This window comes from Procambarus clarkii, chromosome 49, assembly GCF_040958095.1.
Source record: "Procambarus clarkii isolate CNS0578487 chromosome 49, FALCON_Pclarkii_2.0, whole genome shotgun sequence".
NCBI classification, from domain to species: Eukaryota; Metazoa; Arthropoda; class Malacostraca; order Decapoda; family Cambaridae; genus Procambarus; species Procambarus clarkii.
In genome coordinates, this window is record NC_091198.1 from 5,984,885 (window position 1) to 6,005,946 (window position 21,062).

Genomic DNA, 21,062 nt, shown 5'->3' on the forward strand with positions numbered 1-21,062 from the left:
GCTTCATAGAAGGTTGTAACAGAACCCATGAGCACCACACCAGAAATAAATACAGTTTTGATATTCCTAGAGTACGACTTAATCAAACCAGAAATGCTCTACAAATCAAGGGGCCCAGAATGTGGAATGACCTTCCCAACCATGTTAAAGACAGTACCTCTCTCAACCAGTTTAAGATAAAAACTAAACACTACCTAATAAATTCCCTGTAACCTACCTCACTCCTCTATTGTCAACCCATGTCCGTTATTTTCTTTTTTTTAATCAACACTGTTTGTCAACCTATTGTATTTGTGCTGCTTTTTCAGTCATGTTCCCCCTTTTTTTTTATCTTTATTTGTATTTGTTCTCAACACTTTTTATTCTTTATGCTCAATTAGTATTAAGTTCTAGATATTAATGTTTTTCTTGCCCGAAACGCATTGCGTAATAGTGGCTTTAGGCATTGTATGTACTAGCTCTATCTATATATCAATCCATTAATGTAACATCACTTGTATGTATATACCTTACCTGAATAAACATCTGAATCTGAATCTGAATCTGAATCTGAACATGCTTAAAAGAAATTAGAACTAGAGACTGCTATGGGGAGTATATCTTCGCCAGCTTCAGAGTCAAGGGTGCCGAGTCTGTCCTGTCTGTGGGTGCAGTCTATAGAATTCCTAACACTGATGTGTCCGAATTCAACTCAAACCTTAGAAATCTAATACTTGATAACAGACTGAACAAAAACCACCTAATTATCGCAGGGGACTTTAATATTGACCTCTGCGAGCCTGAACACCCTACTGCTGTTAGCTTCCTCAACTGTATGAATTCCTGCTTCCTCATACCCTTAATCACTAGACCTACTAGAATCACTGATAGCACTGCCACGACTCTAGATCACATCTGGACAAACATAACCTCTCCGCTTACTTCAGGTATAATCACCGATAGCACTACAGACCATTACCCCACATTTCTCTTAACTAACATTAGCAAACCACCTCTAGAGTCAAGAGAGATACGTTTTAGACTGCACAATGAAATTGCTATAGACAATTTTATAACTGCTGCTGATAATGTCAACTGGGAGTCCGAGTTAGGTAACATAGAGGACATCAACCTAGCAGTGCAATCTTTTCTTCAAAAAACTCTTAGCCTTTATAACACCCACTGTCCTATGCTTACAAAACAAGTCACAACCAAAAGGCTTAGCAATCCCTGGCTTACAAAGGGAATACTTAAATCTATTAATAAAAAACATGACCTTGAGAAGAAGTATAGGTTAGGAATTGTCTCCAAAGAATTCTCAAAGAATTACTCATTATTGCTATCTAAGATAATTAGACGAGCCAAAACTAAATACTACGAAGATAAATTTACCCAAATTAAGAGCAACATTAAACAAACTTGGAGCACAATTTCACAAATATTGGGATCAAAGAAGTCTTTAAATAACAAACCGACACTCCTGTCTAATACCGATGGTCAGCTTTCAGCCTCTGATTCTGCTATTGAGTTCAATAGGTTCTTCTCTTCCATTGGTTCATCCCTTGCAAATGATATTCCATCTTCCAGTACTGACATTAAGGACTATCTTACAGGTAACTGTCCACAGTCTCTGTACCTAAAGCCTATTAATTCCACTGATGTCAATGAGATAATCCTTTCCCTTAAAACCAAGTCTATTGCCCTTGAGGAGATACCAACTTTAATTTACAAAAAAGCCTCCAGATCTTTAGCCCCTGCTATTGCTTTGCTCTTCAACAAGTCACTTGAACTCCAAACCTTTCGAGATATTCTAAAAAAAGCGAGAGTAATGCCTGTCCACAAATGTGGTGATCTCACAGATGTTAACAACTACAGACCTATATCAATCCTGCCAAACTTGTCAAAAATTTGGGAAAAACTAATCTATAAGCAGCTTTACTCATATCTAGCCAAACTCAATATACTTAGCCCTTGCCAATATGGTTTCAGACCCAAAAAAGCACTAACGATGCACTTATTAGTATGCTTAACTCGATTCATACAGCTCTTGATAAAAATGAGTTCCCTGTTGGGTTATTTGTGGACCTGCGTAAAGCTTTCGATACTGTCAACCACCAAAACCTTCTTCTTAAATTACATCATTATGGAGTCAGAGGACACTCCCTACAATACCTCAAATCCTACCTTACTGACAGGCTCCAATATGTTTCTGTGAATAATACAATTTCTCCCACCCTACCCATCAACATTGGTGTTCCTCAGGGCAGCATACTTGGCCCTCTCCTCTTTCTCATCTACATTACTAGATACTCATATCTAGCCAAACTCAACATACTTAGCCCTTGCCAATATGGCTTCAGGCCCAAAAAAAGCACTAACGATGCACTTATTAGTATGCTTAACTCGATTCATACAGCTCTTGATAAAAATGAGTTCCCTGTTGGGTTATTTGTGGACCTGCGTAAAGCTTTCGATACTGTCAACCACCAAAACCTTCTTCTTAAATTACATCATTATGGTGTCAGAGGACACTCCCTACAATACCTCAAATCCTACCTTACTGACAGGCTCCAATGTGTTTCTGTGAATAATACAATTTCCCCCACCCTACCCATCAACATTGGTGTTCCCCAGGGCAGCATACTTGGCCCTCTCCTCTTTCTCATCTACATTAATGACCTTCCAAATGCCTCCCAACACCTCAAACCAATTCTATTTGCTGACGACACAACCTTCATTTACTCCAGTCCTGACCCCCTTGCTCTAAATGCCACAGTAAATACTGAGCTAAATAAAGTCCATCTTTGGCTAACTGCCAACAAACTCACCCTTATCATTGACAAAACTTTCTATATTCTGTTTGGCAATAAATCCTCTAATCAAATAAATCTCAAAATAAACAATACCCAAATTTGTAACAAATTAGACGGCAAATTCCTTGGCATTCTCATTGACCACAAGCTGAATTTCCAGGGACACATTCTAAATATATCAAAAAAAGTTTCAAAAACTGTGGGCATTCTTTCTAAGATCAGATATTATGTACCACGCCCTGCCCTGGTGACTCTCTATTACTCCCTTATCTATCCATATCTCAACTATGGTATTTGTGCTTGGGGCTCTACTACCCAAAATCAGTTACGTCCTCTAATTACTCAACACAAAGCTGCTATTAGGACAATATCCAATTGTGGCCCCAGACATCACTCGGTACCCCTACTCAAATCTCTGAATATGTTAGACATTAAGTCACTGCACATTCTCTCATGTGTATTATACATATATAAAATGCTAAACTATAATGCCAATCCTGATCTCAAAAGCTTCATTGAAGGTTGTAACAGAACCCATGAGCACCACACCAGAAATAAATACAGTTTTGATATTCGTAGAGTACGACTTAATCAAACTAGAAATGCTCTACAAATCAAGGGGCACAGAATGTGGAATGACCTTCCCAAGCATGTTAAAGACTGTACCTCTCTCAACGAGTTTAGAAGGTCCGGCAGAAGGTCCGGGAGTATACCGGTGAGCCTACAGTATCCGCCTCCTCAATAACCCTTAATTGGAGAGGTGGATGGTGCAAGGAGAGTGCGCGTGGTCTACAAGGTATGGGTCTCACCAAGAGCGACCTCGAGATTTGCTCCGTGAAGGCCCTGACCTGGACATATTCTATATACAGAATATGGTCCAAGGCCACGTCAAGGGGCAGGCCTCCCTAGCCCCGGGATCACTGTGCACAGGGTGCATAAGGGTAACTATAGTCACGCTTAGGTGAACCGCAGCCAAGTCAGCTGGTAGCCAACTATCTAAGCAGTTTCGTCATCTGGAGTACCACTTCTCCTAATGGCGTCTCACAAGAGGGTGGATGACCTGGCAGAGCCCGCGAGTAGATAAGGCGGCGACCGGAGGGACCCCATGCGCATACATGATAACCCTCCCGCTCCGGGGCCTAGTTAGGAGCATCCACTGTGTCTAGTTTTCCATGTATGCCGACGTCAAATCATCATCCCTGCCGATTGGGCAGCCTGCTGCTTTGGCCTTCAGCGTTTGTTTGTTCATTTTAAATGTTATACTGTGCACCCCTACCTATGTGTGCTGTCTCCCATATAGAAAAAACCAACTACAAAAGAATTTTCCATTAATGTTTTTTGTTTATTTTCAGGTTATTATTATGTATTATTAGTATCATCTTAACTCTTGTGGGTGCGATGAGATCTGCCATATATGTTTATTTTAGTTTGTGTGTGTTAGGGTATTAGGTATGCTTAGGGGTCCGTCTCGCCATGCCCTGTGGCTGGGGGGATCGGGCTCCGAAGCTACATAAAAACCCTATACCCCCCCGAAGTGGCAAGGGGAGTTAGGGGACAAAAAAAAAAATAAAAAATAAAAACGAAGCTATACCTAATAAATTCCCTGTAACCTACCTTACCCTTCTATTGTCAACCAATGTGTTTCTTTAAAGAGCGCTGTTTGTCGACATAATTGTATTTGTGCTGCTTTTTCAGCTATGTTTTCATTTCTTGTTTTCATTCTACTCATTATGCTCAATTAGTATTAAGCTTGTCATTTAAGTTTATCATGCCCGAAACGCTTTGCGTAATAGTGGCTTTAGGCATTGTATGTACTAGCTCTACCTGTAAGTCAACCAATCTTTGTAAAAATTTATTGTATGTATGTACCTTACCTAAATAAAAAAAACATTTAAACATTTGTACTGTATATATAAATAAATAAAAAAAATCACCAAGAATTATGTTCAAACAATTCATCTCAGTAAAAACACTAAAGAAATGTTATAAAATATTATAACAAATAAAAATATCTTAAGAACTGTGTGTACAAGCTGAAGAATGTAGATTCCTGGCAAAATTTTGGGGTTTATTTTTTCTGCCCGGCGGCATACTTAATATGTCTTCCCGCCCCATGTGGACCCGTCCAGGCCTGGCCAGCTAAGCAGGTCATGTGCTCCTGACCCCTCACGTTATACCAGTGCCGTATGATTAGTGAACCATTTTCTTAAATAATTTTTTTTTTTGTTTTCATAGTAACTTTGATCATTTTTTGTTAAGACTATGTTTGGTAGCAGCAGCAATCATCTTTGAGTGTTTTTTTATCATTTATGTTTACAAGAGTTGTTACATTCTTGTAAAGCCATTAGCATGCAAAGCATTTCAGGCAGGTTCTATTCTGAGAATTTGGAGCCATTATTTATTTATTTATTTGTTTTTTATTTATTTATATATTCAAGCATTCTTACATTCTTATACAGCCACTAGCATGCATAGCTTCACCTCAGTCAAAGGTCCAAACAGAGGAATCATAAATCCTTGAATAGCCTAAGGTGAAGCATCTTACTTTAGGTGATTACTCTTACCCAGCCCTCAGTCGACTCGCCACCTCAATTCTGTTGGTGATGGCGTTCCCTCCAATACAGCTTGTAATGCTAGTGGACCATCAGATCGTAGGCAAACTTGGCTGCTTCAAGATAAGTGGCAGCCATCTTTGGACTCTTGTCCTGCAGGGGCCATTTGCCTTGTTTATTGTTTCGTTATTTAGTACTGTATAGGTTTCACATGTGAGTTTTGGTTCTGACTTGTGCGAGCTTGGCTTTTTTAGGCATTTTGGGCTGCATGTACTCAGAGTACTCTTCCCTATGTGCCCGCTATTGCTGCTCTTGCAGGGTCAAAGCTCCCTTAACTGACGTGTTTGCGAGTTCTCCCCCAAGAGACCTAACCACTGGGGTGGGAGGCCTCTCCTTAGGCTATTCAAGGATTTATGATTCCTCTATTTGGACCCTTGACTGAGGGCATTCTTTGGTTGTTTTGGGCACACCGGAATTTGTGCACTTGTTTGCATGGTATGCTGTGCTTGCCACTCATAGCCTGGTAGTTTGGGCAATGATCGGTATCTGTTCTGTTGGTGAGTGGCTCCTAGTGCATGGGTGTTTGTTTGGTTACCATCCATCAAGGACTCCCAGACGCGCCACTCACCGTTACTTCACCATAATATCTAAACTATCAACCTCTAATAGAGTTAAGCATCTGACCACCAGAGGTGCTAATGCTCCCCCTGTTATTACACCATCCATATAATGATTGCTCTCATTATTCATTGCAACGTTTAACACTTTAACACAAGTGTTTAACACTTCTTTCTCATCTACATTAATGACCTTCCAAATGCCTCCCAACACCTCAAACCAATTCTATTTGCTGACGACACAACCTTCATTTACTCCAGTCCTGATCCCCTTGCTCTAAATGCCACAGTAAATACTGAGCTAAATAAAGTCCATCTGTGGCTAACTGCCAACAAACTCACCCTTAACATTGACAAAACCTTCTATATTCTGTTTGGCAATAAATCCTCTAATCAAATAAATCTCAAAATAAACAATACCCAAATTTGTAACAAATTAGATGGCAAATTCCTTGGCATCCTCATTGACCACAAGCTGAATTTCCAGGGACACATTCTAAATATATCAAAAAAAGTTTCAAAAACTGTGGGCATTCTTTCTAAGATCAGATATTATGTACCACGCCCTGCCCTGGTGACTCTCTATTACTCCCTTATCTATCCATATCTCAACTATGGTATTTGTGCTTGGGGCTCTACTACCCAAAATCACTTACGTCCTCTAATTACTCAACACAAAGCTGCTATTAGGACAATATCCAATTCTGGCCCCAGACATCACTCGGTACCCCTACTTAAATCTCTGAATATGTTAGACATTAAGTCACTGCACATTCTCTCATGTGTATTATACATATATAAAACGCTAAACTATAATGCCAATCCTGATCTCAAAAGCTTCATAGAAGGTTGTATCAGAACCCATGAGCATCACACCAGAAATAAATACAGTTTTGATATTCCTAGAGTACGACTTAATCAAACTAGAAATGCTCTACAAATCAAGGGGCCCAGAATGTGGAATGACCTTCCCAACCATGTTAAAGACTGTACCTCTCTCAACCAGTTTAAGTTAAAAGCGAAGCTATACCTAATAAATTCCCTGTAACCTACCTTACCCTTCTATTGTCAACCAATGTCTGTTTTTTTCTTTAAAGAGCGCTGTTTGTCGACATAATTGTATTTGTGCTGCTTTTTCATCTATGTTTTCATTTCTTGTTTTCATTCTACTCATTATGCTCAATTAGTATTAAGCTTGTCATTTAAGTTTATCATGCCCGAAACGCTTTGCGTAATAGTGGCTTTAGGCATTGTATGTACTAGCTCTACCTATAAGTCAAACAATCCTTGTAAATATTTATTGTATGTATGTACCTTACCTAAATAAAATTGTATTGTATTGTATTGTATTGTATTGTACTTTGCCTAGTTTGACGCGCGAGGCTCAGCCCACCCCAAGGTCGGCCTGGCCGATTCACCCAAAGGTGAGCCTGTGAGCGTTCACCCGCACTAAAATGTGTTTACTCTTGCGTATATAAGGTCAAAAAGCCCAGTTTGCCACCCGCAGCAGACCCAAAAGTTGGCGAAGTGTCAGCCGTGAACACAACCGGACTAATATGTGTATACTCATTTCAATTTTCTCACCTCAATTTTCATGATACGTCTTTGATTTTGGTATCGAATTGTTCACAATAGAATTCTCTAAAGGGATATATGCATGTAAGGCCAAAAAGGGCGGCGCGCTACCCACAGCAAACCATAAAATCCGGCGAGAGTTACGTCACCTGTCGCTGGGTTCATGTCTAGCCTACACCCCATACCCAAGACTTTCCAATATATTTGACCCAAAAAAATTCCTAGGCTATTGAAATCAGCTTTTCAAAAATCAGGCACTTTAACAGAATTTTCTCCTACAGATGTATTCCATTCTATGCTAAATCCTATTTCTTTATGATCACTGTTCCCTAGCTCACTCACTATTTCCATGTCCTTAATTTGTGTTTCCGTGTTAGTTAACACTAAATCTAAAATATTATTATCTCGCGTTGGTTCCGTTAATGTGTTGCGTAAGAAAGCAATCGTCAATTACTTGTAGAAAATCTTCTGCTTCACTATTCCCTGTTTTGTTCAGGTAGCGGGCTGACGTGGCAAATTTCACCCCCACACGCATATACTTAAGTTTCTCCAGGCCTAGAAGATCGGCGACCTTCACATCCAAAACGTCCAGTAACGCGACTAATACGAGAGGCCAATCCACAGGAGCTGAGAAAGCAAGACCCACAGTATCTACACGGCGAATCGGCCTATACTCCCAGCCGCCGCCATGCCGCCAGCTAACACGCCGGTCAGCGGCCGCACCACCCCCATTCTTGCAAAGCCACTAGTACGCGCAGCGTTTCGGGCAAGTCCTTAATCTAGCAGATAATTTTAAGTAGGTAATTTCAATCAGAATTGATAAATGAAAGATACATTAGAAGAGAAAAATGAGATGAGAGATAAGTAAGTATATTAAAGCACATTGTTATATTAAAGCTCTGATTGATTACAGTGACAGCTTGATTAGTAATTTAAACAAGATTAATAGACACCATACAGCAGATTGACAGCACATATAAGACAACAATGATCACAATGGTAAAGATGTTCAGAATGGGTACATAAAGATTGTGAGACTGGATAGCAAAAGATACAGATAAACAAGATTTATAAACACCATATAACAGATTGGGAGCACATATAAGAAAACAGCAATGTTCACAATGGTAAAGATGTTCAAATTGGGAACATAAAGGTTGGGAGATTGGGTAGCCAATAGATACAGTGCAATTTTAAGGCAAAAAGTGAAAAATTATGAAGATGAAATTAGGTACTTTTTAGTATTGATTTTGAATGATGTAAAAGTTGGACAGCTTTTCAATTCAGTAGGGAGTGAGTTCCATAAACTGGGTCCCTTTATTTGCATAGAGTGTTTACACAGATTAAGTTTAACTCTGGGGATATCGAAGAGATATTTATTTCTGGTGTGGTGATAATGGGTCCTATTACATCTGTCCAGGAAGAGTTTCAGACAAGGATTTGCATTTAAGAACAGGGTTTTGTAAATGTAGTTGACACAAGAGAATTTGTGGAGAGAGATTATGCTTAGCATGTTTAGGGAGTTAAACAAGGGGGCTGAGTGTTGTCTGAAAGCAGAATTTGATATTATTCTGATAGCAGATTTTTGCTGGGTGATGATGGACTTGAGGTGGTTTGTAGTGGTTGAACCCCATGCACAGATACCATAGTTGAGATAGGGATAGATTAGTGCATAATATAGAGAGATGAGAGCAGAGTTAGGAACATAATATCTGAATTTGGAGAGTATACCAACTGTTTTAGAGACTTTCTTAGTTATGTGTTGTATGTGGGTACTGAAGTTGAGTCTGTTGTCTAGGAATATGCCAAGAAACTTTCCATCATTTTTATTGCTAATGTTTACATTGTCAATCTGAAGCTGAATTGCATTTGTAGATTTGCTTCCAAACAGGATGTAGTAGGTCTTTTCTATGTTAAGTGTTAGTTTGTTGGTTGACATCCATAAGTGGGCTTTTTTTAGTTCAATATTAACAACATCATTTAGTGTATGTGGGTTGGGGTTGGAGTAAATGAGGGTAGTATCATCAGCAAACAAAATAGGTTTCAGAATGTTAGAGACATTAGGCAGATCATTAATGTATATAAGAAATAGTAGGGGTCCCAAGATGCTGCCCTGTGGCACTCCAACGGTTATTGGTAGAATGGGAGAGATAATATTATTGATGGCTACACATTGGTGTCTATCACTAAGATAGGATTGGATATAGTCCAGTGCATGGCGTCGGATTCCATAATGATGGAGTTTACATAAGAGGTAATCGTGATTAACCGTATCAAATGCCTTTCTCAGGTCAATGAAGAGTCCAATTGGAAACTCATTTTTGTCAAGGTCTGAGTAAATTATATCAAGGAGACTAATAATTGCATCGTTGGTACTCTTTTGAGAGCGGAAGCCAAACTGACAGGGGCTAAGAATGTCGTATTTTACGAGATAGGAGTAGAGCTGTTTTTGGATAATTTGTTCAAATATTTTTGATAGTATGGGTAGGTTCGATATTGGTCTGTAGTTGTTTATGTCTGACGGATTACCTCCTTTATGAACTGGCGTTACTCTTGCGTTTTTAAGGATATCAGGGAAGGTATGACACTCAAGGGATTTGTTGAACAGCAGAGCTATAGGTGGTGCAAGGGCATGGGAGGCGCTCTTGTATACAATGGATGGGATGTCACTGATGTTCCCAGCTTTGGTTTTTAGTGAGTGTATGATGGACACAACATCTGACGGGCTGACTGGTGAGAGGAGAAGAGAGTTTGGATAGCTGCCTGAGAGATATGTGTTGATATGTGTCTGAGTCAGTGGGATTTTACTTGCAAGGTTAGCAGCAATCGATGAAAAGAAGCTATTAAATTCTTTCGCCATTTCTAAGTCAGATGACAGTGTAAGGCCATCCTTAGAGAGTGTTATCTGGTTGTGGGAGTGTTGTTTAGTTCCCAGGATGTTAGAGATGGTATTGCATGTGCTTTTCATGTTGCCTTTTGCTTCTTTGAATCTAGTCTCATAATACGAAAGTTTTGCTTTTTTTCTGATACTAGTAAGCACTGATGAGTACGTTTTAACTACTTCCATTGAAACTAGGCCACCCCTAAATTTCTTTTCGTATTCATGTTTTTTGTTGATTGATTTAATTATGGCACTTGTGAGCCACGGGTTATTTTTTCTTTTATCAGTTACTTGTTTGGTAAGGAGGGGACAGTGAGTGTTGTAGAGGCTTAGAGTTTTGGAGAGAAAGAGGTTAGTTGATGAGTTTATATCCTGTGAATTATTAAAATCAGATTCCCAGTTAATATTGTGAAGTGCATTAGAGAGATTGCCTAAAGCTGATTCACTATGTAGCCTGAATGAGAGTTATTTGGTTTCAGGTGGTGATTTGTCAATGTTTGTTAAGAGGAAAGTAGGATAGTGGTCAGTTGTTCTGTCATAAATTACCCCAGATGTAAGGGGAGCTGTTATATTAGTCCATAGGTGATCGAGGGTAGTGGCAGATGTTTGAGTGACTCGGGTGGGCTTGGTGATTGTGGGGATTAGCATACAGGAGTGCATGCTGTTAGGGAAATAGTCAACTTGAGGGTTGTTTTGAAGACCCAGGTCAATATTGAAATCACCTCCCAGAATGATGTGATTTTTGTTGAGATTGTTATTTATGATAAGATTCCTTACATTGTCAGAGAATAAAGCTATGTTGGTATTAGGAAATCTATAGATGGCACCGATTATCAGGGATGATTTAAGTGATTTACTGGAGAACTTGTCAAAGGTATATTCACAATAGTCGTCTCTATCACTAATGACACTATTGCAAGTGAAGGTATCTTTGTAATATATTGCTGTACCGCCACCTTTTGTATTAGGCCTGCAGTTATGAATGGTTATGAACTACTGGGAACGCGAGACGTGGCGACGACTACCCCCCCCCCCTCCAGTGGCGAGGCCTGGGGTCAGATTCACGAAGCAGTTACGCAAGTACTTACGAACCTGTACATCTTTTCTCAATCTTTGGCGGCTTTGTTTACAACCGTTAAATAGTTAATGAGCTCCGAAGCACCAGGAGGTTGTTTATAACATTAACAACAGTTGATTGGCAAGTTTTCATGCCGGTAAACTGTTTACTAAATGTAACCAAAGCCGTCAAAGATTGAGGAAAGATGTACACGTTCGTAAGTGCTTGAGTAAGTGCTTTCGTGAATCTGGCCCCTGAACTCCACGGTACTGTACCTTGTACTGTAGTGTACTGTATTGTTCTCTATTGTAGTGTACAGTACTGTGCCCTTGACTGTACTGTATCGTACGGTACTGTATTGTAATGTATATAGTATAGTATACTGTAGTGCATCGTACCGTACGGAACTGTACTCTACGGTACTGTACTATGCTGTACTGTGTTGTACTGTACATACAGGTTGAATAAGTAATGTTATTATTTAATAATTATAATACTTATTTAATAATAAGTATTCGAAAATCATAAATTTTGAGTGTAATGTAAAACATTAAAAATATTTATTTATATAATTATTTATATACAGGAAGGTACATTGGGTTTGTGAGAATACATAGCATAGTACAGTAATTCCACTCTTGTAAAGCCAGTAGTACGCGCAGCGTTTCGGGCAGGTCCTTAATGTAACAAATAATTTGAAGTAGGTAAAATGGATAAAAAATAATAATTTCTGATCCATTTGGTACATGTATGTTTCTCAGACTTTGGGTATACATTTGAGTTGATATATTTCAGTTTCAAAAAATAAATCTCATTAACTACTAAGGTATCCAATTACGTCGAGGCGACCAATGACAGTACAGGTTGCGACAATGTGACGTCAACTGAAATTAGAAACGTGATTGGCTATTGAGTCCACCTGCTCATTGAGGCGCAACGGAACGTTATTTTGCCCCTAGAATTAGCCGAGTAGAGGTGTACAAGTTAGTGTTAGGGCGTTTTGTTACTTTGAGCTGGTACCCCGTTACTCTTTGGGGTCGCTAGGGCTGACAGACCCCTAGGTTACACTGTCACTCTGTACACCGTCAAAACGCACATAGGGGCAAAAATCTGTAATATTTTATAGGTGGCGTATATACCCCCTGTTGGGGTGTATATATACTGCGATATTTTTAGTCCTGACCCATAATCAGTACTCAAATATATTTATAAATGTTTACGTAGTGTATTGATTAGTAACATTGTATTGTATTTTTTCCCCCAACAGTCTTGAAGGACCGATGATTGCAGTCATACCCTGGCGAGCAGAAGGTGGTGGCAGATGTTGTAGTTGTGCTAGTTGAGTTACCAAGGTATGATGGGCGTATCCGGCACAAGGTAAATAGTTAGGCATAGTAATATTGTATTAGGATTAGGCTAATTTGGAGCCTAGACTGGTCAAACTTCCATTGCCCAAACATTACTACAGGCATATCAGGAGCCCCATGAGTTTTGTTTTAAATATGAAAAGCTATGAGTTAACATTAGTTACCGTAAGTGGTGTAAAAAGTTGTTAAAATAGTATAAAAATATAGTGTGGAAGGAGGGTGGTGTTGCTTCGGGTTAGTTTGCTGATTAATAGTGAATAAGTTGGTCGATAGGCTTTGGCCGCTCTCGGTCGAGTGTAGTGTTATCCACTTTTAAAGTGCTGTGTTCCCCCCCCCCCCTCCCCCACACTTTAGTGTTGGTTACCTGGGTACATAATTTTACGTATAAGGGGGGAACCGTTGACAATACGTAGCCTTCCTGTCCTCGTCGAAGGACGTAGACATAAATTGACGAGGGGTTTGAGGTACATAGGTGATAAAAATAAACATTTAGTTATTATTCAAATGTTACTGCCATTATTAAGTGAAATTGTTTATAATGTTTAATATACAGCATGAAATAAGCGCGACCTCCTTCGTAGGACAGATTTTTTTTTATGAAAGGTGAACAATATGATTTATACGTGTAGGTGATGTTAAGGTTCCGGCTGACTTGCGACCAATGGCTGATTAAATTAAACTGCAGATGTGAGCCTCGTGACAGTATGTCTTGTTTACTGTAGGTGGCTGGCGACGGTACACGTGGGAGTGTAGTTGGTGGTTATGTTGTTGATATTGGTGTAATTGTGTAGTGAGCGGGATAGCGTGCGCTCCACCAGTAGTGTAGGTTGAGGCAAAAATGAAAAAGTCAGAATAAGTCACTTGTAAGTTAAGGTTGAGGTATTGGTCCACGATCTGTTGGTTATCATTGTGTAGCAGGAAGTATATGGCGTGGACTTTATTTTGTAGTGTTAATTGAGAATTGTGTACTAGGAACAGTCTCGTTTTCCTCGAACATTATCAGGCAATTTGGTGATATAGGTACCCCAATTACTACTGGTAGGCAATTATTGGGCAGTTAATGTTGTCTAGCCAGAACTGTAAGACGCTGATTGTGGGAAGGGAGGATGATTATGCGCGATCAAGAAACCCGAAGAAATATAAATCTCGTGTTTAGCTTCGGATTGTAGCTAAACACCCGACATGGTGTTTTGAGTGTGGGGAAGGGTATTGTCATGGCTGCGCTTTGATGGTATGGAAAAACAAATAGCTCTCGTCAGAGCTGGGAGACATGTTTTGCGATGTATTATAGTTTACCAACGTCTAACTCCGTTTAGATGTAAGACATCAGAAAGTAATATAGAAATTGTTAGAGGTTGAATTATACAATTATATTAGAGCAAATGATTTCGCAGGGAAGAAAGTTGTAAGGATTTTGGACTAGAGTATTCATAAATAGATTGTTGTATCGCTTAAATGTTTTTATTAATGTTAAATGGATGCATATTACGCATTATATTTCATGCAGATGAGCGTGTGGAGAGGTGTTGGCTGGGCGAAACAGAGCAATGGTGAAGAAAGCATCATGGATGGAGGGCAACCAACGCCACACTGCAGAGTAATGGAAGAGGCTGTGACCTGCAGGTGTGTGATATGTTCATTTCAACAGATTCCTCCAAGAATTTAGTTACGTAGTCCATAACACCGAAATCGCAACTATTACTAAATATATTATCATTCCTGAAATAATCATGTGGTGTACTTTGAGCATTAGACGTCATGAGACCCAGCCTTACTAGACGGAACACGTTTATTATATAATAAAAGTAAATGCTGGAAGTGAACATAACGTGGAAGCTTGGGTGTGTGTGTGTGTATATGAATGCTACGCGGTATTCATCTATATAATCATCTATAGATGGTGAAATACACATGAACAGCTCACACACTCGCAGCTCCCAGATCAGAGATTAAGCTTAGTTGATAAGCCCCCCCCTCCCTGCCAAGCTGTGTTTTCGGAACGGTGCATGGCCGTGTATTTGAGATAGTAATCGTGATAAGGAATGTTTATCGTATATGAATGTTCAGAATCCTGAATACAATATAGTTTCGCAGGTGAGACGTTTGAGCACCCTCGACGTGGATGACGTTGATACCATCGTGTGTAGTTACTCTAGGGACACAACCTCCAGCTGTTGAAGGATCAAGTTACTCTTCCATACAAGGTACGAAAGAATTAAATGTTGTAAATGTTTATAGTGCAGAATCGTCGAGCATCTAATTTGATGGTTATTAGATATCCAGCGGGTTTTGATTGGTTATTAATGTGGAGTATATATAAAAGAGAAATTGTAAGGACGCGCCTTCTAGGCGAGTCCCTCCTGAGGGCAGTAAATATGTTGTTTGGTCAAGGGGAAATATATAGTTGATGTAGAGAAATATTGTGGGGGAATTGTTGAATCATAAAGGAATATAGTTGTAGGGAATCAAATAAATAATTAAACTAGAAGTACATAAAATGCTAATATTGTTGTTAGTGTAATCTCGTAATATCGTAAAAGTAATTTTCCTAATTAGGTACCTAATAATGAAACTAAAAATTACCTAATTGCATTTTCATAGTTTTCTACATTGTTGCTTTAAAATTGCAGTGTATGTAGTGGTACCCAATCTCGTAATCGTGTCCCCAATGGAAAAAAACTTGACCATTGTGATCATTGCTGTGTTATGTGGTTTCAATTTGCTTTATGGTGCCTATTAATGTTAGTATAAATTACCAATCAAGCTGTCAATGCAATCTGAGGTTTGGTATATTAATGTGGTTTAATATACCTGTGCCTTCTAATCTCACGTTTAGTTTTTTGTTTGTTGCAATGTATCAATCATTGAATTACTTCCGCTAGAATTTAGCTACTTAATTTTATCTTAGATTAAGGACCTGGCCGAAAGGGTGCGCGTAGTAATGGCGTTAAGTGTAAATACCATGCTATGTATTGTAACAAACGCAATGTACCTATTTGTATATATAAATAGTTATTAGTTTTGCATTATAGGGAATGAAATAAGTTTGTAATATATGGGAAACGTTACGGAAATGAAGATAAATTGGTAATAGATATAAATATAAAGCAGACGTGAAACTAGTGTTAGATCATTGAGTAATTGACTTACCCTAGTTTAAACGGTGGCTATATAAAATTGTATATTGTCTTTGTTACAATGTGTTAGGGCTCACAATATATTTATCTTGGACCCGCATCACTGGTCCAAGTCTCTTGCTGTTACCTTCCTTGGGCTTGAAACTAAGAATAGTTTCTGCAAATGATTACAATTTATGGAATGGGCTGGAGCATGTTTTATTAACTTAATAAAACTGTACTTATTTAATACCTCAATACAAGAAGCTAAAGTAACGTAGGTTGTGGTAGTTCCTTGGTTACAAGACTCATGTCTTTGAGTTTAAGATTATGTTGGTATTGCGTCCCATTAATTGACGTGAATTTATGACTGCAATGTATGCGGGTCAAGCTGCATGTTATTTACTCTTACTGGTTTTGCAATTGTGATTGTTTAAGTATTGTTTGGCATTAAGTTATCAAGTAACTGAGGTAGGCTGTGATAGGCGCGGAGTAAGGCCCCCCCCCCCACCCCCCTTGCCTCTTGCTTTAAGATTACTGGGCCTGCATTTACGTGTAGTTACATCAGCTAAGTATTCCCGGAAAATATGCAGCGTGTTGCTGTATGTGTATTTATTTATTACTGGTTTACACTTGTTTGTTTATTATTTTGGTTATCGCTTTTAAGTTATTAGGTAAAGTCAGGTAGGTTAGGCTAGCTGGTGTCACAGGCCTCCGGTCCCTAGCTTTAAGTTTTCATTGACGTTTATTTTCCATAAATTTCGTAAATTTATTAATGAAATTTATGCAGTGTCAAGCTGCATGTTTCTTTGCTGGTTTTACATTTGATTGTTTACTTCACGTTTAAGTTTAACTTAAGCATAAGTCAGGTAGGATGTCCTAGACACTGTCTTCGGGCCTCATGGCTCTCCCTTTAAGTTGATCTTGGACTCATATTATGAATAGTTCCTTGAGCAATGTATTGCTAGTTATGCATTGCTCGAGTGCATGCCATTTTAGTTACCGTTTGACACGCATAGTTGTTTTGTTGACTTTGTCATTAAGTAGTGACAGCTAGGCAGTACCAGTTTCGTTTACCAGTACCAGTAAACGTTTCCCGTCGTTTTGTCTGCCCGGTGTAGCCCGAAAGAATCTGCAGCGTCCCGGGTGGTGGTTTATCCAGACATGTGTAGCGTCCGAGGCCGCTGGTTATCCGACGTGTTGTCTGCTCGGTGTAGGCCGGAAGATACTGCTGCTTCCCAGGGCGGAGGTTTATCCGGCCTTTTTTGTCTGACCAATGTAGCCAGGAAGGTTGTCATAGCCACTGGCGTCTTAGCAGACTGCGTTCAGGGGCTGCTCTCCAGGCAACGTTCTTCCTGTGATGAGTTAAGGCGGCGATGTTATTCATGTATTAAATTTATATTGGTCATATAAATATGCGGCCTTCCAGGCCGCTTGTTTATCCAGACGTTTTACAAATACGGATCCGTAGCCTTACTGTTGTCCATTTCACTTTGCCTCAGATGGCCAGATCTTTAAGTTCTTGGTACTGCTGCTCGCAGATGCTCATTGACACTGAGACTAAACTCATTTACGGCTCTTAAGGGAGTTTGTTAGGGTAACTATTCAGCTGTAACATGCTTTTTGAGGGCAACATACAATGGAGATGACTGTAAGGGACACTGTTAGCATCCTTATAATTTGTCAGTGTGGACGCAAGCATGTTGCAGTTGCGCCTTAAGACGTGTTTCTTATATTTGAATTATGGTTTTAAATATATATTGAATTATTATATACATATTGGTGATAAATATTAATTGTTTGGTTGTTTTATAATATTCTATTGGAATAGTTTGAAATTACTGATTGCTTGCTAGATCCCTCCCCCTGGATTAACTTCTGCCCTTGACTCAGATAGGTTAACTGCCCCCCCCCTAACCTTGTTTAGTTGTCTTGGTTTTTCCCGCTAAAGTTCTGCTCGGGTTGGTAGTTACCTTACTTGGCTACCGACTAGTTTCCTGGAAGATGTTTTTCTCTTCCTTTCCCCTCTAGTCACTCCTTTCCCCCTGTGCCAGTGTTCCTTTTCAGAGTTTTCCGACAGGGTATCACCCTGGCTTTATCCATTAATGACACTTGCCGAGTTCGGTTCCGGAAATGTGCCCCTCCTCTTAGAAAGTAATTCCAGCAGTACCCTTAAGGGGTAGGTTCCTTGGCCGTCACGTTGATAGTGCATGGCCGTTTCTGCCCACCCTTACTGCCTTAATACTTCCAGAACCGAGTACGGAAGGAGCACGAGGTACACCATTGATGAAGAAGGAAAATGGATGGAGCCCGAGGGCAAGACTACTGGGCCCATGAGGTCGACACACACTCGTATTTACAGCGGGCAGCCGCCGCGTTCGCCCTTGGGGGTGCTCTGCCTGAAGGGCCAAAGTGATAAGGCTCCAGATAGCTAAGAAATATTCGCATGAATTGTAATGAGTGTATTGAAAATAATGCAATTTTCATCTAGTAGTTAGATTTAGTTAATAATTGTAATGGATTTATAGAGTATAATTAATATTCATTATAATTATTGCTTAATAGTTTATTGTTAAGCACTAGTCAATAATTATTTATCAATCATGCTAAATAGCTATTTGCTTCATTAAAAATAATAGCTCATTATACTATTTAAAAATAATAAGTTAATAAATAAATAATATTATTTACCAATATAAAATAAACAAGTCCCCAATCTGATGCCGTTTTGTTCCAACCTCAGAAAAATAACTTTCTAGTATTGTTAGCGTTCAACGTTCTGTAGTGACAAATGTTAAAGTAAAACGGTATAGAGAGATACAATAGAAAATAGATATGAATATCTATTTTGATGTATGTAACATTTTTGCTTTTTGTTCACTTGCACAATAGTCACTGTGTTTGGAGAGTTTGTGTGAGAAAATCTCGTATCTCACGGAATGTGACGGACAGTGCATAGTTTTATTATGAATCATGGAAGAAAGTAGAGTGAGAATATTATGTTTGAGCGTTAAAATGTAGTGTGGTTGATGTACACTAATAGAGTAGTATCTAAGAGTATATTAACGTGAAATGTTAAATGGGAGTGTTGTATTTGTAGTGGGTGAAAATGTGGGGCGTGAATGGGTAGAAATACCCTAAGGTACTCGTGATTTTTTGTTAATATTATTTTGTTAACTTGTCTCAAATAACATACTGGAGGTTTAATACATAATGTTCTTTTGAGTGTCAAGTTATTAAAGTTTCTATAGTTATCAAGAAGTAGTGTACCACTTAAAATTGTTTTGATGTGTGATATTATTATGATGGACAGTATAACTCAGACTCTTGGGGCAGCATTCTTGTAGATCCAACATTTATATGCTGTGCTTACTATATTAAACAGGATTCTTGTATTGTGTATTTGTAGTCACTGAATTTGTGCGCCCCCTTGAGGATCTGCAAGTAGAGGGGAGTAGAAATACCCTACACTACTCTAAGGGATAGAGATTATTGAGACATTAATAAATACAACATACTTGAAATAAAGGTTGTTTTTTGTGTAATTTAAGAACCTCTTATGTTTTGTTGACATGTACGTGTGTAGATTATATATAAACCTGCTTGGATTGAAAATGAACGTTGTGTGAGAATTTGAAAGCAATCACTGAAGACCTTTCGGAGAATCTGTATTCCGAAAAAGAATATTCCATTTAGCAAATAGAAATATTATATTTACAAAAGCATGGATATTAAAGAATAGTTGTGAAAATCATTAATAATAAATCGTGAATACTGTTAAAATGAATATTGAAATCACTATTTATTTATTTTTGAATAATATAAATAATATAGTTTAGAGGAATAATAATGAATATTGAAGAATATTTAGGAATGTTTAGTTATGACTAATAAACATTCCTAAATATTCTTCAATATTGGAGAATATTCTCCAATATTGGAGAATATTCTTCAATATTGGAGAATATTCTCCAATATTGAAGAATATTCTTCAATATTGGAGAATATTCTTCAATATTGGAGAATATTCTTCAATATTGGAGAATATTCTCCAATATTGGAGAATATTCTCCAATATTGGAGAATATTCTTCAATATTGGAGAATATTCTTCAATATTTAAGAATATTCTCCAATATTGGAGAATATTCTTCAATATTGGAGAATATTCTTCAATATTGGAGAATATTCTCCAATATTGGAGAATATTCTCCAATATTGGAGAATATTCTCCAATATTGGAGAATATTCTCCAATATTGGAGAATATTCTCCAATATTGGAGAATATTCTCCAATATTTAAGAATATTCTCCAATATTGGAGAATATTCTCCAATATTGGAGAATATTCTCCAATATTGAAGAATATTCTCCAATATTGAAGAATATTCTCCAATATTGGAGAATATTCTTAAATATTGAAGAATATTCTCCAATATTGAAGAATATTCTCCAATATTGGAGAATATTCTCCAATATTGAAGAATATTCTCCAATATTGAAGAATATTCTCCAATATTGAAGAATATTCTTCAATATTGGAGAATATTCTTCAATATTGGAGAATATTCTTAAATATTGGAGAATATTCTCCAATATTGGAGAATATTCTCCAATATTGAAGAATATTCTTCAATATTGGAGAATATTCTCCAATATTGGAGAATATTCTCCAATATTGAAGAATATTCTTCAATATTGGAGAATATTCTTCAATATTGGAGAATATTCTCCAATATTGGAGAATATTCTCCAATATTGAAGAATATTCTTCAATATTGGAGAATATTCTCCAATATTGAAGAATATTCTTCAATATTGGAGAATATTCTTCAATATTGGAGAATATTCTCCAATATTGGAGAATATTCTCCAATATTGAAGAATATTCTCCAATATTGAAGAATATTCTCCAATATTGGAGAATATTCTCCAATATTGAAGAATATTCTCCAATATTGGAGAATATTCTCCAATATTGAAGAATATTCTCCAATATTGGAGAATATTCTCCAATATTGAAGAATATTGAATATTCTCCAATATTGGAGAATATTCTCCAATATTGGAGAATATTCTCCAATATTGAAGAATATTCTCCAATAT

General features: G+C 38.1%; 1 long non-coding RNA gene across 4 annotated transcripts; it reads left to right on the plus strand.

Moving 5' to 3' along the window:
* The first annotated feature begins 12,417 nt into the window (after positions 1-12,417).
* Positions 12,418-19,350, plus strand: LOC138351299 (uncharacterized). 4 transcript variants are annotated; one of them, XR_011222394.1, is made up of 5 exons: positions 12,418-12,457; positions 12,742-12,826; positions 14,349-14,464; positions 14,928-15,045; positions 18,209-19,350. It is a non-coding gene; the product is annotated as an uncharacterized lncRNA (long non-coding RNA). The 4 variants fall into 4 exon arrangements; XR_011222395.1 differs by having other exon boundaries at positions 12,436-12,586; XR_011222392.1 differs by having other exon boundaries at positions 12,436-12,600; positions 18,209-18,675.
* The last annotated feature ends 1,712 nt before the right edge of the window (positions 19,351-21,062 follow it).